At 44.0% G+C, this 24,705-nt stretch overlaps 1 protein-coding gene across 2 annotated transcripts in view; it reads left to right on the top strand.

The window, feature by feature from the left end:
• LOC126261048 (nurim homolog) overlaps positions 1–24,325 on the top strand; it is a 75,344-nt gene extending 51,019 nt beyond the window's left edge. The window contains exons 6-7 of one of the 2 annotated variants that reach the window (XR_007546679.1): positions 7,161–7,231; positions 22,895–24,325. The gene's annotated coding sequence lies outside the window, so the exon portion shown is untranslated. The remainder of the gene's footprint in view (positions 1–7,160; positions 7,232–22,894) is intronic. The other variant, XM_049958505.1, reaches the window with a different exon arrangement.
• Positions 24,326–24,705: the final 380 nt, after the last annotated feature.

Below are 24,705 nucleotides of genomic sequence, written 5' to 3'. Positions count from 1 at the left end.
GGTAAACCATCTGACCATGCGGATGTTGTTTTACGTGAGGCTTCCTCTGACTCTTCCCCAGAGTTGATGGAATACGATGTATGTGTGGGGCAATCATCTCGCCCCAAGACTGAGCCTCCACCCGCTGCAGTCTCCCCACCTCGGCGGAAAGAGAGGCCGAAAATACAACCACCGTGATGGCTCCCATATTGCAATGGAACTTGCAAGGGTTCAGGACCCATGTGGAGGAACTACGTCTCTTGATTCAGGATAGCCCTATGTGTGTATGTCTGCAAGAGACAAATTTCAGTGAAACACACACCCCTGAGCTACGTGGTTATCTCCTCCACAAAAAGGACGACTTGAGTGGACGGAGAGCTCGAGGAGGAGTAGGTATCTTCGTCAACACCGACTACCACTCCTCGCCTCTCCCCCTCATGACGAATTTACAGGCAGTTGCGATATTAGTACATGTGCGTCATATGTTAACAGTATGTTCGCTTTACCTGCCCCTACATGATGTGCTCGACGAAGAGACTCTCAGTGATCTTCTTACACAGCTCCCCCACCCCTTCATCCTCTGTGGTGATTTTAATGCACACAATGTGCTTTGGGGCTCGGTGAGTACTTGCCCCAGGGGTAGCGCAATCGAGAGGCTTCTTCTGTCTTCCAGTGCCTATTTGCTAAATACAGGTCAAAGCACGCATTTTTGCATTGCAACTGGGTCGTTCTCTGCCATTGATCTATCGCTTTGCTCTCCAGCCGTCGCCCACACTGCTGCATGGGAAGTGGTTGATGACTTACACGGCAGCAATCACTTCCCCATCTGGATTCACCTGCCACATGCAGTGGAACCGGAAAGGAAACCGCCTCGATGGGTGCTCCGTAGAGCCAACTGGGCACTGTATAGTCAACTATCCCAGTTTGAACATCGGGTTAGTGTCCAGGAATGGGTGGATCATATTACTGAAGTGATTCACCGCGCCAGTGAAGCGTCCATCCCACAGTCCATGGGACAACCGAAGCGGCAGCCTGTCCCTTGGTGGAGCGACGAATGCCGCTCTGCAGTCAGGGCTAGGCGGGCAGCTCTGCGTAGGTTCAAATGCCGGCCAACTGTAGAGAACCTTGCAGCCTTTCGGGTAGCGAGGGCAAAGTGTCATCGGATTATACGAGAGAGCAAGAAGAGGTCGTGGCAGCAGTTCCTGAACACCATTAATCGTTCTACACGAAGTTCTATTGTATGGGAGACCATAAGGAGGATTTCTGGGAGAGGTGGGAGGTGCCCTATGGCTGCTATAATGTGGAATGGTACTCTCCAAACGACCCCAAAAGATATTGCCCAGTCTATGGCGGCTCATTTTGCAGCTATTACTGCAACTGCCAGTCAGAATCCAGCTTTCCAGCCCCACAGAGTGGCTGCTGAGAGGAGCAGTTTTGACTTCCGCTCACCCAATACAGAAGAGTACAACTGCCCATTTTCCATGTGGGAACTGGATTCTGCATTGTGTGGGGCTCGTGATACATCCCCTGGTCAGGATAGAATCCACTATAGCATGCTGCGGCACCTCACAGGGAGAAATAAAGAAATCCTCCTCCGACTTTTTAATCTAGTTTGGATGTCTGGTCACTTCCCCGACTCGTGGCGTGAAGCAATTTTAATTCCTCTTTTAAAACCTGGGAAAGACCGCACGTGCCCGGGTAGTTACCGTAGTGTTGCCCTCACTAGCTGCGTGGAAAAGACCTTGGAGCGGATGGTCAACCGCTGCCTTGTCTGGATGTTAGAATCCAGACAACTCCTTAGTCGCTTTCAGTGTGGGTTCAGGAGGTATCGCTCCACCTTTGATAACCTGGCCCTCCTGGAGGCGGCTATACAACGAGCTTTCCTGCGCCAGCATCACCTGTTGGGAATATTTTTTGACATTGAAAAGGCATACGACACTACTTGGAGGCATCTTATCATCAGGCAGCTCCACGAATGGGGTTTTCGTGGATGTCTTCCCAATTTTATTCGGTCCTTCCTGTCGCCACGCTATTTTCGGTACCGATTCGGAGACGTACTGTCTAGTCGCTTTGAACAAGAGAACGGTGTCCCTCAAGGTAGTGTTTTAAGTGTGACGGTCTTTGCTATTGCTATTAACAGTATTACGTCTGTTGTGAAAAGTCCTGTGCAGTGTTCCTTGTTTGTGGACGATTTCTCTGTATTTTGCTCTTCTTCAAGCCTTGCAACGACGACTCATCAATTGCAACTCACTCTGCGACGTTTGGATGAATGGGCACAGCAGAGTGGTTTTAAGTTTTCAACTGATAAGTCGGTGTGTGTTCTTTTTAACCGTTCTCGTTCCATTTTTGACTTGCCTGAGTTGAGGATGAGGGACACCGTTCTGCATTTTAAAGACACGGTGAAGTTTCTGGGCCTCACTTTTGATTCTAAGCTTACGTGGCTGCCACACATTAAGGAACTGAAAAAATGGTCTCTTAAGGCACTGTCTATTTTAAAATGTCTTAGTCACCGCACATGGGGAGCAGACAGGACTTGTCTGCTCCGGTTTTACAGAGCCTTCGTGCGGTCCCGGCTTGATTATGGATGCACGGTGTATGGGTCTGCAAGACCCACTTATTTGAAGCTGTTGGATGTGGTGCACCATGAGGGGATTCGGTTGGCCACTGGGGCGTTCAGAACCAGCCCCATACCGAGCCTCTGTGCAGAGGCAGGTGAACCGCCACTTCACCTCCGGCGGCGTCTACTAATGGTGCGCCAGGCCTATCAAACATTATCCACACCATACACACCTGCATACCACACTGTTGCTCGGCCTCCACTGAAAAGGCTTTTTCGCAACCGGCAACGAGCAACAAGGCCCTATGGGATTCGTGCAAAGGATTGCATTTTAGAGATGGGTGTGGCCGGTTTTAATGTTTCACGTCGGGGTTGGAGCAGATATCCACCTTGGCTCCTCCAGAGACCCACACTGATTTTAGATTTGGCAAATTTTAAGAAAGACAGTACATCAGATTTTACTTTCAAATCTTTGTTTTTTAACATTTTACACAGGCATCATGATTTTACAGTAGTTTACACTGATGGATCCCAACAGGGGGATTTTCTTGGCTGCTCAGTCGTGTTCCCCGACCGTGTCATCAGGATTCGCCTTCCCCAGGAATACACTGTTTTTTTCCGCAGAACTTCATGCGATCCTGAAGGCATTGGAGCAGATACGGTTTACTCAGGGCAAACACTTCCTCATTTGCTCTGACTCACTGAGCGCATTACAGTCACTGCAGAACCTGTACCCAGCAGAGAAGTTGGAACAGCTGATTTGCGACCAACTGTACATCCTCCAACGACAGGGCAAGCAAGTTTCCTTTTGCTGGGTGCCAGGGCATGTGGGCATATGGGGAAATGAACAACCTGACAGAGCTGCCAAGGACGCCTGCAGGTTACCGGAGGTGACGCAATGTTCTATTCCTTTGCAAGGTGTCGTTTCTGTGCTGCGGCGGAAGTATATGCAATTGTGGGAGGAGGAATGGCTGGCGGTGAGGGACAATAAGCTGCGGTTGGTGAAACCCACCGTCCAGCCGTGGTGTTCGTCCTGCCGGTCACCTAGGCGTGACGAAGTGACCCTTACACGTCTTCGCATAGGGCACTGTCCTCTTACGCATGCCTTCTTACTACGGCGCGAGGAACCCCCTCTGTGTGCTGCCTGTGGCGTGCGAATCACTGTACGCCACATTTTAGTTGAGTGTGATTTATATCGTTTTGTCAGGGCGGAAGTTCATATTAGTGGGGATCTGCCCTCAATTTTAGCCGATGATGAGGCGAGTGTCAAGAAAGTTTTAAGGTACTGTGATGTTTCTGGGCTTCAGCCAAAAATTTTGGGTTGGGATTTTTAGTGTGTTGCCGAGTGGCTTACCACTCCTTTTTATTCTTGTAATAGGCCTGTTCCAAACATGTGCTATGTGTTTCATTTTAACCCCTTCCCCTCCGTTCTCTTGCAGTTCTCCTCATTATGTGCTGTTGACGAGCAAACTGCCTCTGTCGACTTTCCTCTATAATTTTACTCCTATTTTTGCACTTGCTGCATTTTAGTGACACTCGTCCGTTGTTGTTTCCGTTCGGGCGCTAAAGACTACACTGTTGAGCGCCCATAACACCATATCCATCCACAACATTGTTTGGTTCAGGTTTATTGATGATATCTCCATGATTTGGACCCTATCATCATTCCGCCACAGCTTTAACATCATCTCTTCCAACTGCTGCACGTTCCTCTCCAGCCAAACATGCCACCTTCTTGGATGTTGACCTCTATCTCTCTCTCTGAGGATTCCAGCCATACCTTTGTCCATAACACACCCAATAACTGTCAAGAGTACCTGCATTTCATAGGTGTCATCCCTTGCACACCAAAAAATCATTCCACTTCTACATCCATACTCCACAAGCCAGTGTAGGGTGTCTGGTGGAGGGTTACTATGTGCCACTACTGATCATTTCCTTTCCCATTCTACTCCCTAATGGAATGAGGGCAAAGTGACTGTCTGTATGCCTCCATGCAAGCCCTATTCCCTCATAACTTGTTTGCGGTCTTTATGCAAAATGCATATTGGCAGCAATAGAATCGGTTCGCAGTCAGCTGCAAATGCCTGTTCTCTAAATTTCATCAATAGTTCTTTGGTACAGAATGTCATCTTCTCTCCATGGATTCCCATTTCAGCTCACCAAGCATCTCCGTAACAATCACATGTTAACTGAATCTACTGGTAACATATCTAACAGCACACTTCTCAATTGTTTTGATGTCTTTCTTTAATTTGCCGTGGTGGGGATCACAGACACTTGAACAATACTTAAGAACAGGCCATGCAAATGTTCTGTATGTAGTCTCCTCTGTAGGTGAGCTACATTTTTCTAGAGCTGTATTACTAAACCAATGTCTACCATTCACTTTCCCTATTGCCATCATTACATGCTCGATCCATTTCATATCACTTTGCAACATTATACGTAGATATTTAACTGATCTGGCTTTGTGAAGCAGCACATCACTAACAATGTATTCAAATATTACAGGATTGCCTTTCCTACTCTTCTGCATTAACTAACACTTTTCTGCATCATACCAAATAGAAATTCTATATAAGTCATTCTGTATCCTTCTGCAGTCACTCAACAGTGATACTTTCCCATACATTACAGCACCATCGGCAATCAGTTGCAGATTGCTGCTCAATGTATCCATAAGATAATTTATGTAGAACAAGAGCTGTACTATCACATGTGCCTGAAGTACTTCTGATGATACCCTTGTCTCTTATGAACACTCGCCTTCAAGGACAATGTAATGGGTTCTATTATTTAAGAATGGTTCTATTATTTAAGAAGTCTTCGAGCCACTCAATATCTGGGAACCTATTTCATATGCTTGGACCTTTGTTAACAGTCTGCTCTGGGGCACGATGTCAAATGCTTTCCAGAGACCTTGGAATATCTATCTGTTAACCTGCATCCTCAGTTCACAGGATATCATGAGAAAAGGACAGGTTGAATTTCACGTGAGCAGTGGTTTTTAAGTCTGTGCTGACTTGTGGATTAAAGCTTTTCTGCCTCAAGGAAATTTATTACATTCAGACTGAGAATATGTTAAAGAGTTCTGCAGCCAACCAGTGTTAAAAATGTTGGTCTGTAATTTCACAGGTTCAATCTTTACCCTTCTTATATCCAGGAGTCATCTGCACTTTTTTCCAGTCACTTAGAACTTTGCAGTGGGTGAGAGATTCACGATAAATGCTCACTAAGTAAGGGACCAAGTCGTGGAGTACTCTCTGTAAACCCGAATTGGGATTTTATCTGGACGTGGTCACGTCTTTGTCTTCAACTCTTTCAGTTGCTTCTTTCTCAACACTGGAAATGGTCTGTGTCCTCCATAAGGGAGTCTGTGAGACAGACAAACAGTGGCATGTCCATATGTTCCTCTTGTTTGAATGATTTTTCAAATGTTAAATTTAAGACTCCAGCTTTCATTTTGCTGTCTTCTACTGTCACATCAAATTCGTCGATGAGTGACTAGGTAGACCAGAATGAGATTATCACTCTGCAGCGTAGTGTGCGCTGATATGAATCTTCCTGGCAGATTAAAACTGTGTGCTGGACCAAGACTCGAACTCTGGACTTTTGCCTTTCACAGGCAAGTGCTCTACCATTTGAGCTACCCAAGCATGACTCACGCCCCATCCTCACAGCTGGTAGAGCACTTGTTCGCAAAAGGCAAAGGTCCCGAGTTTGAGTCTCGGTCCAGAACACAGTTTTAATCTGACAGGAAGTTTCATATCAGTGCACACTCCGCTGCAGAGTGAAAATCCCATTCTGGAAACATCTCCCAGGCTGTGGCTAAGCCATGTCTCCACAATATCCTTTCTTCCAGGAGTGCTAGTTCTGCAAACACTTCCATGCGAATGGCCTCAGAATATGCACCTGAACCCATGATTTCAAACATGTAAAATATGATTTCACTCTCAGTGATTTAGCCACTCTTACTAAAACTCTGTTGTACTTAATGCCTCTGCAGACCTAAAAATCTTATATTCTGCTGTCCTTGCAACTCATATTGGTTGCTTCTACTGTCTAGCTGTATTCTTGACCATTATCTTCCAAACACATTATTCTAACTATTAGGTGAAGGAAAGGCACAGTAACTGATTTGAATGTTATAGGTTCTGTTCCTTATCTCGTGAGTAAATAGACAATAATTAATTAAATAATAAATTAAGAACCTTCCCATGTGCTTCAGTTAAGCACACAACATGTCACTAAAGTGTGATAAAGTGTGCAAATTGATTGTCACCACCTATGTAGAAAATGGAAGCTTTGAGCTCTGTCAGATACAATCTTATGTTAAATAGTATTAATGGAAATTACTTGATCTAAAGTTATGCATCTTATCCAGAAATTGAGACCAATATAATCTCCCAGATGCCAGACTATTCAGTCTTTTGTTATAAGCAATATTTGTGAGGATACAGTGATGATGCTAAATTCTGTTTAAGCACTGTTTAAACAGTGACAGTCATATTAATAGTGCCACAGTATCTAGTACTAATCACGCACAGACATGCTTTCAGTGAAAGCAACATGTAATCTTTTAAATTACTAATGTCAGTTTTTAAATCTAATTATTTTTCAGATTTGACAGAGGTTCTTCAGAAGTAAAGCAAAACTCTTTTGAGCAAATATAACTGGAAAACATTATATTAGGTTGGTGCATAAATTTGTAGCATTTTTGTTTTGGACATTGGTATTCCAGTTGCTGTGGGTTTATTTATCAATTGTCATTATTTATTTGTAGTTCACTGTTGCTATTTGATTTACATATTGTCATTTGGAATAGTGAGCGGAGCTGTGGGCACTAGAAAATGGAGTGCAAAGTGGAGAAACTGGAACATTTCTGATACATTATGTTTGATTTTAATAGAGGGATGACAATAGCAGAGGAAACTGGAAACATTTGTTCTGTGTATGGGGATAATGCCATTGAACTGAGCATGGCATGAAAATCGTTTTAAGGAGAATCATTTTGACGTTACTGACTCTCCATGTTCAACGGGACCTTCAGGGTTTGAAGAGGATAGTTTGAACACATTAAACAACAATGATCCATGTCAGTTTGCTCGAGAACTGGCAGATGTGATGAAATGTGACTATTCCAGTACTGTGCGACATTTGCATGCAATGAGAAAGGTTCAAAAATCGGGTGTGTGGGTGCCACATGCCCTAAGCCAGGGCTTCACAACATACGTGCTCGCGGAGCAAGCTGTGAGCAGCAAGGCGCGAGCACGGAGCAGTGCGAGCACACTACCCCCACTACCGGACCAGAGCGGAGAGTGGGGAGAGTCACGTGGGGTACACAACAGCTGCCGCCAGTCGATGTAAATCCGCGGCCATCTGCAGGGATATTACTCACGAATTATTACTGCGACAAATGAAACAAATAAAGGAGAATGTACACGTGCCACATAATTTTATTAGCTTGGTGTATGCCTCTACCATCTGTGGACACTGAAACTAAAGAATTCCACGACAATCCTATATTTTCAGTACTTTCTTCAACACTACTTAAAATATCACCTCCGGTTGTAGTGTTCTTCATGGCTACTACATCGAGGAGCTCCTCCCTCACCTGAAGATCTCTATTAACAACTCTAATAAATATGGCAAGCTGCGCTGTTCCAGTGATATCAACACTTTCGTCCAGAGCTAGAGAATACGCCATAAAATCTTTACAGATATTTGCAAGCTGGCTCTGGACGTCGTCTGCCATATCCTGTATGCGACACATAATGGTCATGTTAGATAATGGCACAATCCGAAACTGTTCAACTTGAGATGGACACAAATGTTCCGCTGCAACTACCAAACATTCTTTTATTAAATCGCCATCAGCTAAGGGGCGCAGAGATTTTGCTAAAAGCAAAGCAATTTTGTAACCCACTCTGAGAGCTGCCTCGGTTGATTTTTCTTCATCGTCCAGATCTTCTTCGGATAGCTTCCTTTTAAGTTTAATAACTTCCTGTGCACGATCTGGTCAATCACATTTTCCACATCCGTAGTCTTTCGCGTGATACGACATATAATGTCACTGCAAATTAAATTTCGTAAAAGAATTCAGCATTTTGTGACATACTAAACATTTTGCAACACCATCTGTTTCAGTAAACAGATACAATTCCTCCCAATGGGGGTTGAACTGTGAAAACATGGTTGGGGTTACACAACGGCGACTTCACATGATTCTTAACCAGCGAAGTGACTCAAGAGCTGATCGTAGTACTTTAAACCTTACACAGTCGATGCGAATTCAATAGGCACGCTGCGACCCTATTCAAACGTGCGCGCGCATTTCCCCTCCCTCCCCTCCCTCTCTACTCCGCGACCTTGCACCTGCTCGCGAGCACGTGCCTGAGCAGACGCGAGTACTCGTGCTCAAAACCGGCCAGTTGTTAAGCCCTGCCCTAAGCCAAAGTCACAAAAATCAGCAGGTGGCCATATGTGCATCTCTGCTTGTTCATCATCAGTTGGCTTCCGAGCAACACTGACCATTCCTGTCCTGTATCATTATTGGTGGCAATAGGTGATAGGAAAAGAAAGGAATGGTTGAGCCCAAACGAAGCAGCAACTCTCCATAAAACTCTCCACAAAAGATAATGTTACGCATCTTGTGGAACAACAATGGTGGGGTGTATATGAATTGCTTCCCCAAAGCGTAACCATCACTACTGACATTTATTGTCAACAACTGAGACGTCTTGCAGACATGATCCGAGAACATCGACCAGGAAGGCTGTGTGAAGTGATGCTACTCCACAATAATGTCTGCCCACATTCTGATAGTGAGACAGAAAACACTATACAGAGTTGGATTGGGAAATCATTCCCACCCACCTTATTCACTTGATTTTGCACCCTCAGATTTTCACCTTTTCTGCTTTCTATCAAAAAACCTTCAAGGAACTTTCTTTCTGGATGAAAATTTGCTCAGAATTAATAAATTGGTTTCATTAAATATGTGTATTAGCTTATCAACCAATAGTATGATTCTTTATTTATTAGCTTTTAAACAAGCAACATGATGTCAGTATTTTATCAGCAGTTTTTCCATGTTACAGCTCCATGCATTCCATTCTGTCATTTTTTTAACTTCTTTATATTGGGAGAAATTCCTGTTTAACATCAGTTGAATTTGAGTGGATGACAGGCAAACTGAAAAAATCCTGCTAGGTATTATTTAGCTACCAGACTGTCCTTCATCAGATGTACACAAAATATGAGCATAACCCCCCCCCCCCACACACACACACACACAAACACACACACACAAGCACTGTTGTTTCCAGGCACTAACACCCAACTGCAACTGTGTTTGAGGTAAACAGCGATCTTTGCTGAGATAGGTGTTGGAGGGTACAGAAGGGGCTTGGGGTGGGGCCAAAATAACATAGTAGGTTCAGTACCAGATGTGTCACATTTTACCTACTGATATAATTAGTCCTGGACTAAACTTGACCTCGCCACCTCCCTTTGTGTGTTGTCCTGGTCCTGCCTGAACCACGTGTACTTTCGTGCACTTCACCTAGTACTTTTCCCCACACCCAATTGACTTCACATCTACAGCCACCTTCCTCGTCACCATGACCAACTATATCCTCACCCGTGATCACTTCTCCTTGGAAGACATCATCTACCAACAAGTCTGTGATACAGCAATGGGGACCCACATGGCGCCATCCTAATTCAGGGACCATCTAGAGGAATCTTTCTTAACCAACCTGAAACCCAAACCTCATACCTGGTTCAGTTTAACTGATAACATCTTCTTCATATGAACTGAGGGTGAGGATACCCTATCCACATCACTCCAGAACATCAAACCTTCTCCCCTCTTCACTCCGCCTTGTCCTCCTCAACCCAACAAGGCAGCTTCCTCAAGGATGGCTACATCAGTATGTCTGTCCACATCAGACCTACCAACCATGAACAATGCCTCCACTTCAACAGTTGCCACCCATTCCCCACCATGAAGCACCCTTCATACAGCCTAGCCACTTGTGGTTGTCATATCCATAGTGGCACACACTCCATCCCCAGATATGCCTAGTGTCTCACTGAGACCTGCACAGACCAAAATTACCTTCCCCACCTTGTCCAGAAACAGATCTCTTATGTCATGTCTCCCCAATAACTTATCATCCCTCTGCCCCCCCCCCCCCCCCTCCTCCAGATAGAAGTGACTGAAACATGTTCTCTGTCAGAGCTGTGGCCACCTCTTGCCATGCCAGGAAATGATTTTCTTTTCTGCATCCCTCCCATGGTGGTATTCTGCCATCCATTCAACCTTTGCAGTATCCTTGTCTGTCCCTAATCCAGCTCTGCTCCCAATCCTTTGCTCCAGGGCTCATATCCCTGCAATAGACCTAGATGCAAGACTAGGGTTGCCAGAATTTGTTGCTGGCAAACAAGGACATTTCTCTAAAATTAACTAAAAATAGCCATAATTTGTGAATCATAAACTGGGACATTTCAGGACACTTTTCTTAACATTAAAAAAGTGAAATATTTGTGCAAATTACTGCTATATTGAATTGGTTTAATAAAATAAATAAATAAATAAATGAACACTTTACATTGTAATTAATTTAGTAAAACCGCCAGTAGGGCATTCAAATGGTTATTACATTATACAATATTAGTGCTAGTAACATAATACTTTTTTATTAGACTAGGGTTGCCAGAATTTGTTGCTAGCAAACAAAGACATTTCTCTAAAATTAAATAAAAATGGCCATAATTTGTGAATCATAAACGGGGACATTTCAGGACACTTTTCTTAACATTGCAAAAGTGAAATAGTTGTGCAAATTACTGCTATATTGAATTGATTTAGTAAAATAAATGAACACTTTACACTGTAATTAATTTAGTAAAACCGACAGTAGGGCATTCAAATGGTTATTACATTATACAATATTAGTGCTGGTAACATAATACTTTTTTATTTTGAAACATTAATACGAGATACAAAATCATCTACCAAAACACTGTATGCTGAAGTGCAAAACCAGGGGTTTGGACTTGCCGAGATTGAGGTCCAATAAATATGGTAGACCAATGTTAGTAGCCCAGCAAGTTCATTTTCACTGCTGGCTAAAAGCACAGTGTTGTCAGCAAAAAATGAAGGTTGTTAACAGTTCTACCATAAATTGAGATTCCTTTAGTCCAACCCCGAAGAGCATTCATATTGGCATGTTCTGCATAGGTGATGTACAGTTTGGGGGGACAGAATGCAGCCCTGTCCTGACTCGTGATCCACTGAAGGAATCATTTGTGCCACTACTTGTCTTCACAGCTGTGAACTGATTATTGTATAGACTTCCGATCAATGCTGTCAAGTGTGGACACCGAAATCTGCAAGCAGCAGCCACAACTTTTTCCAGAGAACACAGTCAATGGCTTTCCTGTAGCCAAGAAATCAGGTGAAGACAGGAACACAGAACTCTCACGATTTCTCAGTTATTTGTCATATGGTGAGAATCTGTACAAAAGTTCTGTTTCCTTCAACAGAACCTGCTTGTTCTATGGATATTTCAGATTGAATGTATGGCTTCAAACACTGGTACAAGATGTAGAGAAAAATTTTGCTTGTGTGGGATATGAGAGCAGTTGTTTGATAATTGTAGGGTAGGAAGATGAAGAGAGACTTCAGTCAGTCTTCTGGCCACTCCCCATTTTCCCATATTCTTGTACATATTGAATGCAGAACATCAACACCTTTCTACTCCAGTTCTTTGATTGCCTCACCAGATATATTGTGTAGGCCAGGGGATTTGTAGATCTCCAGATGTAATTTGCTTAACTGCTTGACTTTCCGTACTGTTATTAATCCAAGAATACAACACCTCATCACAGTATCTTCCTTGTCTCCAATACAGTTGCTGTTCTGATCGTCTACCACCCACGTACAAGGATTAATTTTACTGCTGATGCTGTTAAGTTTCGTGAAGAGATCACATACTTAATTGTGCTTGTGATGTTCTATCTCATCAGAGATACCCTGAATGAAGTGTGGTCTGTCCTTTATGCCATTCCATTGTATTTCTCTGCAAATGTTCTTATACCTGTCTTCATCCTGGGTGGTGTGGATACGTTTATTTCAGGATGCTTCTCTGTTTACTTATCTGTAATGTGGACTGTGATATCCAAGGATGTTTTGCACTCTGTTGTCATTCTGATGTTGACACATTTTCATTGACAGCAGATCTTCACTTCCACAGTCAGCTCCAGGGAAGGTCGAACAGTCCAAGGCCAAGGTCTTCCAATGTCTTCACACCGGGGTGAAGTCAGTGTGGTTTCTAAATCTATCACCACATGATATCCAAATGTACAGTCATCTTGGGTAATGACGGTGTTATAACGTCCAGTTTAACAAATATATTTCACAACGACACAACACATATAAGTCACAGAGTAAGTTGACAAGCAAGACATGTGAACACATTAGCATTCAAATGAGCACTGAGTTCCAGTCTAGCGGCCGCTGCTCGGCCGGCCGCTTAGGTGGCGCAGCTGCTGCATGGCTGGCAGACAGCGCTGCACGTAGAGGACGCGCGTAATTGCGCGGCGGCGCTTTGAATGATCGGCGAGTCACAACACTTTCCCCCCCTTTGAAATTGTTGCACTGGTCTTGATGGAGGTGTCCTGGAGATGGCTAACGTCCATAGGCGTTGTTTGACTCGCCGTAAAGTCTCGAGGAGGAGGTTTCCCGTACGGACAGAAGTGTCCCCGATGATAACGGGTTGAGATGACAGGAGACGTAGGGGTCGAATCTGCTGGGGCCCCCTGCACCAATCTGCCCGTTGCGGCAAGTCCAGTTGATATGACAGGAGACATGGGCGATGTGTCGGCGTCCGTTGGAGGAGGAGGCGAGTAGATTTGCTCTGACAGAGGATGGTCATCCGGTTCCTGCATGGGCACGTCTCCTGGTGGCGTCCGTTCTTGTGCTGGCATCACGATGATGGTGAGAGGGCTGCGTTGCCAGTATTGAGGGATGCCAAGATCCCGAGCCTCAGGTAGGGCCAAAAGTGGTGTAGCGGCATTCGGAACGGGCATTGCTGGCACACGAGGCCGAAGCTGGTCCGAATGACCCACTGCAACACCTGTGTCCATCTGGATTTCATACACGCGTCTGCCACGGTGTCTTAAGATGTGGCCCGGGCTCCATTTTGGCCGCCTGCCATATCCCCGTACCCAGGCGAGGTCGTTGGCAGTGAACCGGCCAAGGGAAGACACCCGCGGCAGTGAGGTGGGAGGCCGCAGAAGATGAAGTAGTGTGCGGGGCTGTTGGCCATGTAAGAGCTCAGCCGGGCTGTGGTCACCCATGGGGGTGAAACGGTAAGACGCCAGAAACTGGAGAAGCGCATAATCAGCAGCAGAAGAAGTCAGAAGTTTCCACATCTGAGCCTTAAATGTGCGGACCAGTCGTTCAGCCTCACCGTTTGATTGTGGATGGAACGGCGGGACCGTGACATGCATAACGCCGTGACGAGCACAAAAATCCGCAAATTCAGAAGAGGCAAATTGCGGACCATTATCAGTAACAAGAGTAGAGGGGAGGCCTTCCAAAGAAAAAATGCGGGCGAGAGCACTGGTGGTTGCCGCGGTGGTAGGCGACGTGCAACGGACAATGAAAGGAAAGTTAGAGTAGGCGTCAATTACGAGGAGCCAATAAGTACCTAAAAAGGGTCCCGCAAAGTCAGCATGAATGCGCTCCCAGGGCTTCTCAGGCGAAGGCCACGGTGATACAAAGATGACTTCGGGGCAGCGGCCTGTGACGCACAAGGGCCACAGGCAGCGACCATGTGTGCTATTTCAGAGTCGATGCCAGGCCAGTACACATGATGGCGCGCCAGAGATTTTGTGCGAGACACACCCCAGTGCCCTTGGTGAAGGAGGCGCAAGACCGAAGCACGCAAAGACGCAGGTACCACGACACGCGGCGAAGCATTGTCAGTGGAGAGGAGGATAACACCATCCCTAGCCGTGAGGCGGTAGCGCAAAGCGTAGTAGTTCCGCAACGGATCAGAAGTCTTAGCGGACGGGCGATCTGGCCAACCCTTCTGAATACAGCGTAAAACCCGGGAGAGGGTAGGGTCAGAACTCATAGCAGCCGCCAGCCTGTCCCAGTGATGGGGAACCCGTCCACAACCCGCTGCTCGGCAACATCCAGGTGGAAACACAAAAGTTCGTCCCTATTGAATGCCTGATCAGGACCCATGGGAAGGCGAGACAGAGCATCAGCATTTGCATGTTGAGCCGTTGGCTGGAAATGAATCTCATAATTGAAATGAGACAAGTAAAGAGCCCAACGCTGGAGGCGGTGTGCAGCCTTGTCGGGAAGTGACGTTGATGGATGAAACAAGGAAACAAGTGGTTTGTGATCCGTAACAAGATGAAATTTTGAGCCATAGAGAAAAACACCAAACTTATGAAGAGCATAAATAATGGCCAAAGCTTCTTTTTCAATTTGAGAGTACTTTTGTTTGGCATCCATGAGCGTTTTGGAGGCATAAGCAATGGGTTGTTCTGAACCGTCAGAAAAACGGTGCGCATGGACTGCACCGACCCCGTATTGAGAGGCGTCTGGCAAGAACAAGATGTTGGCCATGTCGATAAGTAGCCAGGCACGGGGCCTGTTTCAGCATAGTCTTCAATTTCTGGAAAGCCGCATCGCATGATGCGGACCAGTGAAAAGGCACGTTTTTATGCAACAGGCGATGCAACGGCTAAGTCACCGAAGCTGCAGACAGTAAAAACTTGTGATAGTATGCTATTTTCCCCAAGAAGGCCTGCAGTTCCTTAACAGATGTAGGGCGAGGAAGGGCATCGATCGCAGTGACAGTTTGCTGAAGCGGACGAAGAGAGTTGAAACCCCAAGTACGTGATAGATGCCTGAAAAAATTGTGATTTCTGAAGATTACACCTAAGACCGGCAGTCTGTAAGACATGAAAAAGTGTGCGGAGATTTTGAAGATGTTCTTCAGTGGTGGAGCCAGTGACAACAATGTCGTCCATGTAATTGATACACCCAGGGACAGGGAGCAATAATTGTTCCAAGAATCGCTGAAAGAGAGCAGGGACACTAGCAACCCGAATGGCAATCGTTGGTATTGATAGAGGCTGAAAGGCATGTTAAGGACCAGAAACTGCCGGGAAGCAGCGTCAATTTTAGAAAAATACTGGCCTCCAGCAAGTTTAGTGAACAGTTCTTCAGGACGGGGCATAGGGTAAGTGTCGATGAGGCATTGAGCGTTTACAGTGGCTTTGAAATCGCCACAGAGACGAATATCACCATTTGGCTTAGCAACGACAAAGACAGGAGGGGACCACTCACTGGAAGTGACAGGAAGCAAGACCCCTGAAGTAGTGAGACGATCCAGCTCCCGTTTTACCTGATCACAAAGGGCCACAGGAATGGGCCCAGCCCGAAAAAACTTAGGCCGAGCAGTGGGTTTGAGCGTGATATGAGCTTCAAAGTCATTTGCACGGCCTAACCCAGGAGAAAAAAGGGACTAAAATGTCGTCGACAAGGAATCCAGTTGAGCATAAGGAATAGCATCAGAGACAAGATTGACAGAGTCATCTATGGAGAACCCAAAAACGCGAAAACATCAAAACCAAAAAGATTCTCTGCGTTGCTCTGGTCGACCACAAATATGGGAATAGTGCGAACGACGGATTTGTAAGATACCTCAGCATTAAATTGTCCCAAGAGAGAAATCTTCTGTTTATTGTACGTCCGTAATTGCCGAGTGACAGGTGACAGGAGTAGAGAACCCAAGTGAAGATACATCTGAGAATTAATTATAGTGGCAGCAGAACCGATATCCACTTGCATGCGAACATCTCGACCAAGGATTTGGACAGTGAGGAATAACTTCCCTGAAAGGGAAGAAGTGCAATTGACAGACAACACAGAATCAGCGTCATGTTCATGAACATCATGTATGCAGTCGGATTTGCAAACGGAAGACACATGACCGTTCTTTTTGCAATTGTGACACACAGCCCAACGTTGGGGACTATCCTCGCGTGAATGTTTCATAAAACACTGCGGACATGAAGGAAGTTGCCGGGGATTTTGCTGCAGTTTCTTAGCGGGTTGTTTACGGCTAGGCCGAGGCTGCGCGTGGGAGCGCACTGCGGCCAAGTCGACCGGCGGGGACGCGCCGTACGCGTCGTCAACAGCGCACAGAGGTTGTATTTCCCCGACATCACCCCACGCCTCTATTTGCGCCCCAGCGGCGCGAGAAATTTCAAAAGACTGCGCAACGGAGAGAACTTCATCTAGAGTCGGATTCGCCAACTGAAGGGCACGTTGCCGAACTTCTTTGTCGGGCGCCGACCGGATAATAGCATCCCGTACCATGGAATCGGCATAGGATTCTTTGTGAACGTCAGTAACAAATTGACACTTTCGACTGAGGCCGTGAAGTTCAGCAGCCCAAGCGCGATAGGATTGATGTGGCTGTTTTTGACAACGATAAAAGGCAACACGAGAGGCTACCACATGCGTTTGCTTTTGAAAATAGACAGACAGAAGTGAGCACTTTTCAGCAAAGGACAAAGATGCAGGATCCTTCAAAGGAGCCAATTGCGACAACAACCGATACATTTGAGGTGAAATCCAGGAAAGGAACAGAGACTTACATGGTTGTTCGTCCGTGACATGAAATGCCAAGAAGTGCTGTCGAAGACGTTTTTCATAATCAGACCAGTCTTCCGCCATCTCATCGTAAGGAGGAAAAGGAAGTACAGCCAACGACGAGATACGCCCCGCATTTGACGCCACGTCGAAATCGCGAATCGCCACTGTTAGAAGCGTTTGCTGTTCAAGGAGAGCTGGCCAGAGTGGCTGAGCGGTTCTAGGTGCTAAAGTCTGGAACCGCGCGACCGCTATGGTTGCAGGTTCGAATCCTGCCTTGGGCATGGATGTGTCTGCTGTTTTTAGGTTAGTTAGGTTTAAGTAGTTCTAAGTTCTAGGGGACTTATGACCACAGCAGTTAAGTCCCATAGTGCTCAGAGCCATTTGAACCATTTTTTTGTTCAAGGAGATTTTGCAATAGTTGCTCGACAGTAGCCATGGAACCCTGTGGGTCAACGGTGAAAAGGAAAAATCCACTACCTCGTCGCCAATTGTTATAATGTCAAGTTTAACAAATATCTTTCAGAATGACACAACACATATAAGTCACAGAGTAAGTTGACAAGCAAGACATGTGAACACGTTAGCATTCAAATGAGCACCGAGTCCCAGTCTAGCGGCCACTGCTCGGCTGGCCACTTAGGTGGCGCAGCTGCTGCATGGCTGGCAGACAGCGCCGCACGTCGAGGACGCGCGTAATTGCGCGGCGGCGCTTTGAATGATCGGCGAGTCACAACAGACGGAACTTAGTGTTACAGATAATCAAGCCGTTACTCAAGCAGAAATCTAGTATGTATCTGCCTTAGTCATTTCTCGCTTTCTTGAATTAATGCCTGTTCTTTGTTAGGAATCTTACAAAGGACTTGTTCCAGTTGCTCATAAATTCCCCTATCTCCTCATCCAGTGCTGCAGCAGTAGCATAGATTTGAATGATGTTGAGTTTACACTGAGAAGCACTCAGTTTCTAATGTGTTCCTTGAGGTGGGGGTTAGTGCTTCTTTTTGTAGTTCCTATGCACACTTGACCACAAAAGCATGGGATTTTACAGGGTGTTTCAAAAATGACCGGTATATTTGAAACGGCAGTAAAAACTAAACGAGCAGCGATAGAAATACACCGTTTGTTGCAATATGCTTGGGACAACAGTACATTTTCAGGCAGACAAACTTTCGAAATTACAGTAGTTACAATTTTCAACAACAGATGGCTCTGCGGTCTGGGAAACTCTATAGTACGATATTTTCCACATATCCACCATGCGTAGCAATAATATGGCGTAATCTCTGAATGAAATTACCCGAAACCTTTGACAACATGTCTGGCGGAATGGCTTCACATGCAGATGAGATGTACTGCTTCAGCTGTTCAATTGTTTCTGGATTCTGGCGGTACACCTGGTCTTTCAAGTGTCCCCACAGAAAGTAGTCACAGGGGTTCATGTCTGGCGAATAGGGAGGCCAATCCACACCGCCTCCTGTATGTTTCGGATAGCCCAAAGCAATCACACGATCATCGAAATATTCATTCAGGAAATTAAAGACGTCGGCCGTGCAATGTGGCCGGGCACCATCTTGCATAAACCACGAGGTGTTCGCAGTGTCGTCTAAGGCAGTTTGTACCGCCACAAATTCACGAAGAATGTCCAGATAGCGTGATGCAGTAATCGTTTCGGATCTGAAAAATGGGCCAATGATTCCTTTGGAAGAAATGGCGGCCCAGACCAGTACTTTTTGAGGATGCAGGGATGATGGGACTGCAACATGGGGCTTTTCGGTTCCCCATATGCGCCAGTTCTGTTTATTGACGAAGCCGTCCAGGTAAAAATAAGCTTCGTCAGTAAACCAAATGCTGCCCACATGCATATCGCCGTCATCAATCCTGTGCACTATATCGTTAGCGAATGTCTCTCGTGCAGCAATGGTAGCGGCGCTGAGGGGTTGCCGCGTTTGAATTTTGTATGGATAGAGGTGTAAACTCTGGTGCATGAGACGATACGTGGACGTTGGCGTCATTTGGACCGCAGCTGCAACACGCCGAACGGAAACCCGAGGCCGCTGTTGGATCACCTGCTGCACTAGCTGCGCGTTGCCCTCTGTGGTTGCCGTACGCGGTCGCCCTACCTTTCCAGCACGTTCATCCGTCACGTTCCCAGTCCGTTGAAACTTTGCAAACAGATCATTTATTGTATCGCTTTTCGGTCCTTTTGTTTACATTAAACCTCCGTTGAAAACTTCGTCTTGTTGCAACAACACTGTGTTCTAGGCGGTGGAATTCCAACACCAGAAAAATCCTCTGTTCTAAGGAATAAACCATGTTGTCTACAGCACACTTGCACGTTGTGAACAGCACACGCTTACAGCAGAAAGACGACGTACAGAATGGCGCACCCACAGACTGCGTTGTCTTCTATATCTTCCACATCACTTGCAGCGCCATCTGTTGTTGAAAATTGTAACTACTGTAATTTCGAAAGTTTGTCCGCCTGAAAATGTACTGTTGTCCCAAGCATATTGCAACAAACGGTGTATTTCTATCGCTGCTCGTTTAGTTTTTATTGCCGTTTCAAATATACCGGTCATTTTTGAAACACCCTGTATATACTCCTTAGGTGGCAAATAGCACGTGGAGGTCCTTTGCAGTGTTCAAATATTCGATCACCTTTCTTGTTGGTTTAAAGTATGTAGATGATGTCGCACTTGGAAATTATTTTCACAAGGGATATGATAGATCTCTCTAAAAATTGTCTCACTTCACCTTACTTTCAATGGGACGACAAATTCAGTGAGCAGACTGGTAGTGTGGCTATGGAGAACCCATTCAGCACAGTTTTAATTAATTTTTATATGAAAAATTTGAAGCAGCAGCCCTTCAGACAACGAGGAAGAAATTCTCACGTTGGCTTCAGTATGTGGATGATACTTTCTGTATATGGGCTCATCGACAAAAAGAACACTGAATTTCTAAATTTTCTGGATAATGTTAATTATAATATAACTTTCAGTATGGAAAAAGAGAAAGATGGTCAAATTTCATTTTTGGTGTGTGGGTAATTAGAAGACCTGACAGAACTTAGGGCATAAAGTCTACAAAAAACCTGCTCACGAGGATAGCTACCTCCACAAAAATTCCCAATCATCATACAAAGTAGAAAGGAGGAGTGATCAAAACATTAGTGGTCTGAGTTGAAAGCATGTGTGAGTCACAGTTCTTGGAGGACGAGCACAATCATCTAACAATGTCCTTGTAATAGGTCTAGAACTTCTAATAGAAGCAATTAAAAGGAAAGGTCTCCTTCCATTTATAAAACCTATCACAGATCACATCAGCAAAGTACTCAGAAAACATGGTATTGATATTGTCTTTAAACCAACAAGATTGGACACTGCAAAAGACCTCTACCTTCCACTTGCCACAGCAGGAGTATATAAAATCCCATGCACTTGCAGCCAGTTGTACACAGGAACTACAAAAAGAAGCATTGACACTTGCCTTAAGGAACACAAGAGCTATTGTCACCTAGGCAGTATGGATAAATCAGCAGCAGCAGATCACAAACTAGGAGCAGGAAACAACCAAACTGGTTTCTCTAACAATGTGGTTTTAGCAAGATTTACTGCACTAGGATTTATAGTGTCCATAGAAATTCAAAAGCTCAAAAACAGTTTCAACAGAAAAGGAGGGCTGAAATTAAGAGGAGTTGTGGGCCTTAGGGCATAGTGAAACAGCTACCAGTTACTCTGTTACTAACTCCATAGCAAATGTCAGCACAACTCTGAAAGCTTAAGCAGCAATCTGATGATGTTAAGAACCAACCAATGCATGGATACATATAAACAGTTTGGCTTGCTGAGATTGTTAGAGCCTGTAACAGCTTTCTGAGTTGTTAGAACCTCTGATTATGTCTCCAGCAATGGAAGACAAAATGTTAGGCAGAGGATTATGCCTTGGACTATGGCCTTATTCCCATAAATTAAGTATCAGTAATATCAGGCTGCCTGTCCACATGAATGGCTGCCGCCAAACTGTGGACAGCTGGACCACCCAGTTGCTGAGCATACTTCACAGTCTGTGCCACCAGGACATTTTCCACTAACACGAGCTTTTCTGAACTGCACAGGGGGAAACTCACTTTGGAATATACACTGCTCAAAAGAATTAGGGATACATGACTTTGGGTGTCTGTCATACTCCATTGAGCAATAATTGAAGGCTGGGTACCATACCAACTTATATTTACCTTTCACAGATTAAGTACACAACAAAACATCAATCATTTACATAAAAAGAACTGAAACGTCTGACAGACTTTGAAAAAAAGTGGAAACAATCATTCATGCCATCATCCCGAGTGCTTTTAATTGTAATTTGTGAGCTTCAGTAATATGTATGCCCTCCGTGTGTGTTTATCGCTGCCTGACACCTATGTGACATGCTCTGTGTAAGTCTGATGAGGCCACCCTCTGGTATCCGTTCCCATTCTTCAAATGAGAACCCACAAGAGTCGTTGGAGAGTCTGTGGTTAAACAGGACGACCTGCAGAGAGGGCCAGATATCGGTCTTCATAAGGGGTTGTAATGCGTTGGTGGACATGCCCAACTTGTCTCGTGTACTGACCTGTCACCATTTAGCGTGTCCACAACAAATGGATGACACAGTGAGAGGCATTGCTATCTGCAGCACCACAACCGAAAGTCTGTCCTATTTGGATCAAGCAGATTGCCCTTGCAACTTGCACACCATTAAGATGTTGCATTAAATGTGCTTGATTGAATACAACATTCACAAATGATAACTGTCATCTGTGTACCTCACTAGGAAGCACCGGGACATCAGTTCTCACTTCCTTCTGAGGAGTCACCTGACACTGTAATACATAACTCAGCTAGCAGATGGTGAACAATTTTGCTGCCTATATTGAAAGCAAAATCTCAAGCCATGCAATAGGACCACAGCTACAGCCTGTATAAAAATAGATTTAACATACTGGACACTGATACATATTTCCCATAATTCTTTTAAACAGTGTATCTTCCATTCCTGTAACACCCTGGTCTCAACCTTCTATAGCCCCTTCCCTGCCGCCACTTCATCCCTACATACACCTTCTCTCCTGCCAATGCACCTACTAGTGCTTGCCCCTTTTCTACTGGTCTCCTCTTTGTCCTCCTCCTCCTCCCCACCCCAAGCACAGCCTCCTGATGGTGCACGTAACAGCCAGCTATCCTGTCCCCACCACATCCTTGAAACCATACTCTGCTAGCCGTCCCTCTTATGTACCCACCTCAGCAAAGATTACTGTTCACTTCACTTCACAATTGGATACTCATGCCCAGTGTTGAGAGTGGCCATTTGTGTCTGTTTTCTCTACATCTGGTGAAGGATTTAGTCTGGCAGCTAAATAATATCCAACAGTACTTTTTTTCAATATGTCTGTAAGCTACTTAAAGATGCTTTTCTGTGATAGTCTATCCATTTCACACTGGTTTTATTCCATCGTAGATTTTCCATTGTTTGATTGGTTAAATTTTTATCATGAAAATCATATTGATGGAGTGTTATGCAGGAAATTTCTGACAATGCCAAACAAAATATTTATGATAACCATTGTTGACATATATGTTGAGTATTACTTGTTAAACACCTAAGCGTATTCCTCCCTGTTACAGGTTTTGTGTGAACTTGGCTGCTAATTTATACAAAAAAATAACAAATGGATTCTGCTGATAAGCATATAAAACCAGAAACATCAGTTGGTCTGCATCCTTTTTTGTGGTGACTTACTATTGCATAAATTACACTCTCTTAGCACTGTTTGAATAAGGTTACCCAATGAAGAATAATAGCACATATTTTCAGAAAGGCTTACCTTTGTGTTATCTAGATGTAATATTATAACTTTCATTTTGAGAATGTTTACAGTACTTATTGGAAGAGAGTTAAGTTATATGAGACAGTGAAGAGACAAATAAATATACCCATTCTCCCAATGGTCTTTAATCATTGAAAAGAATTGGCAATTGTCAGTACACATGTAAAAACCACATATGTTTTCACAAATTGAGGTGTAATACTTAAAACACCAAAGCAATACGAAGTTAACATTGCCCCGTACAAAATTTACATGTGATGATCTCATAATGTAACATTTTTTGTTTTCACATGTCATGCTTCTCATATCAGTGTGGTGTGTTTATTAATAGTGAGTGATTGATTGAAAACTTTTCAAGTGCTAGTCCTCAGCGCTTTAACAGATACACAGAGTTGCAAGAAACTTGTAGCCTTTGTATTTGATAAATGAATAATTACTTTTCTCCCATTTATTTCAGTCTGTTAATGGATACATTATTTATAAACATAGCAATAATAGTATTGGATTGTTGTAGCATAATTACCATTTCATTATGCTTCAAAGCTATAGTTGTGCTGCATTTAAGATTATACTGTGTGTGCTACTTTCATTTAGGAAATTGTTTAGGATATGAACTATACTATACAGTTTTTCTATCTAATTATATGTCTTGGGCCTTTCAGAGAGAATAGTCCTTTTAAGCCTTACTTGTATTAATTCCAGTAGTAAAGGCATAAACTTCTAATCTTTTTAAACTTATTTGTCAGTATTAATAACCACTTAATTTTCTCTCACTTACATTTTATATATATGTGCCACCAGAACCTTTTGTAATCCCATCAAGGCAGTATACTCTTTGCTAAATAAGTTTGCCTTACAGTGTGCAACGCTTTTTTTGTTCTGAGTAATGATGATCACAAGTCAGTGTACTACTTTTATTTTAATGATGATTCTTGAAACATGCATTTTGTATGGCTGTGACCATTACAAAGAATTTGGTCATGTAAATACCAAACAGTGTAGTGCAATAAATGGTGCTTATTGACAATCATATTCAGCTTATCACAGCCTTAAAACTTAATATCTGTATTTTATTATAAATTATACTTAACACTATATCTGCAGTAATAATTATAACTATGCACTGATCAAGGAGTTTTTGTGCTAAGGATGTTAATGATATGCTGTTGATTTTTTTACGGTGTTATTTAATATTTTTACAGAGTATATTTAAGAAGAGTTATTTATTTTGTATTGTGTGTGTATTTCTAATAAAAATATTTACATGCAGTTAAATGTCTCATTACCACCTCTGAGCTCTGCAACCATATTGACTATATAGCAAAAACACATTTTTGGTGATGGAAGTCTTACATTTCTTTTGTAGGCCAACCAAAAGCTGTAGGTATTTGTCAGTTTCCTAGGCATGTGTGAGGAAGGAATGACCTCACTTCATTTACGGTCTTATTCGCAATGTATTCAAAATAAACATAAAAAAGGATTTGTCTCTTGTAAGAACATGGATATTGAATGACTACATCAGAAGTCTATGTTCAAAATAAATGTTGTTAGTTGCTATATTTGGAAAAGTTATGCGGACAGGAACCTTTTTGTTTTTCCACGTTTCCA

Source organism: Schistocerca nitens, chromosome 1, assembly GCF_023898315.1.
Source record: "Schistocerca nitens isolate TAMUIC-IGC-003100 chromosome 1, iqSchNite1.1, whole genome shotgun sequence".
Classification (NCBI taxonomy): Eukaryota; Metazoa; Arthropoda; class Insecta; order Orthoptera; family Acrididae; genus Schistocerca; species Schistocerca nitens.
This window is presented reverse-complemented; position numbering and strand designations above follow the sequence as displayed.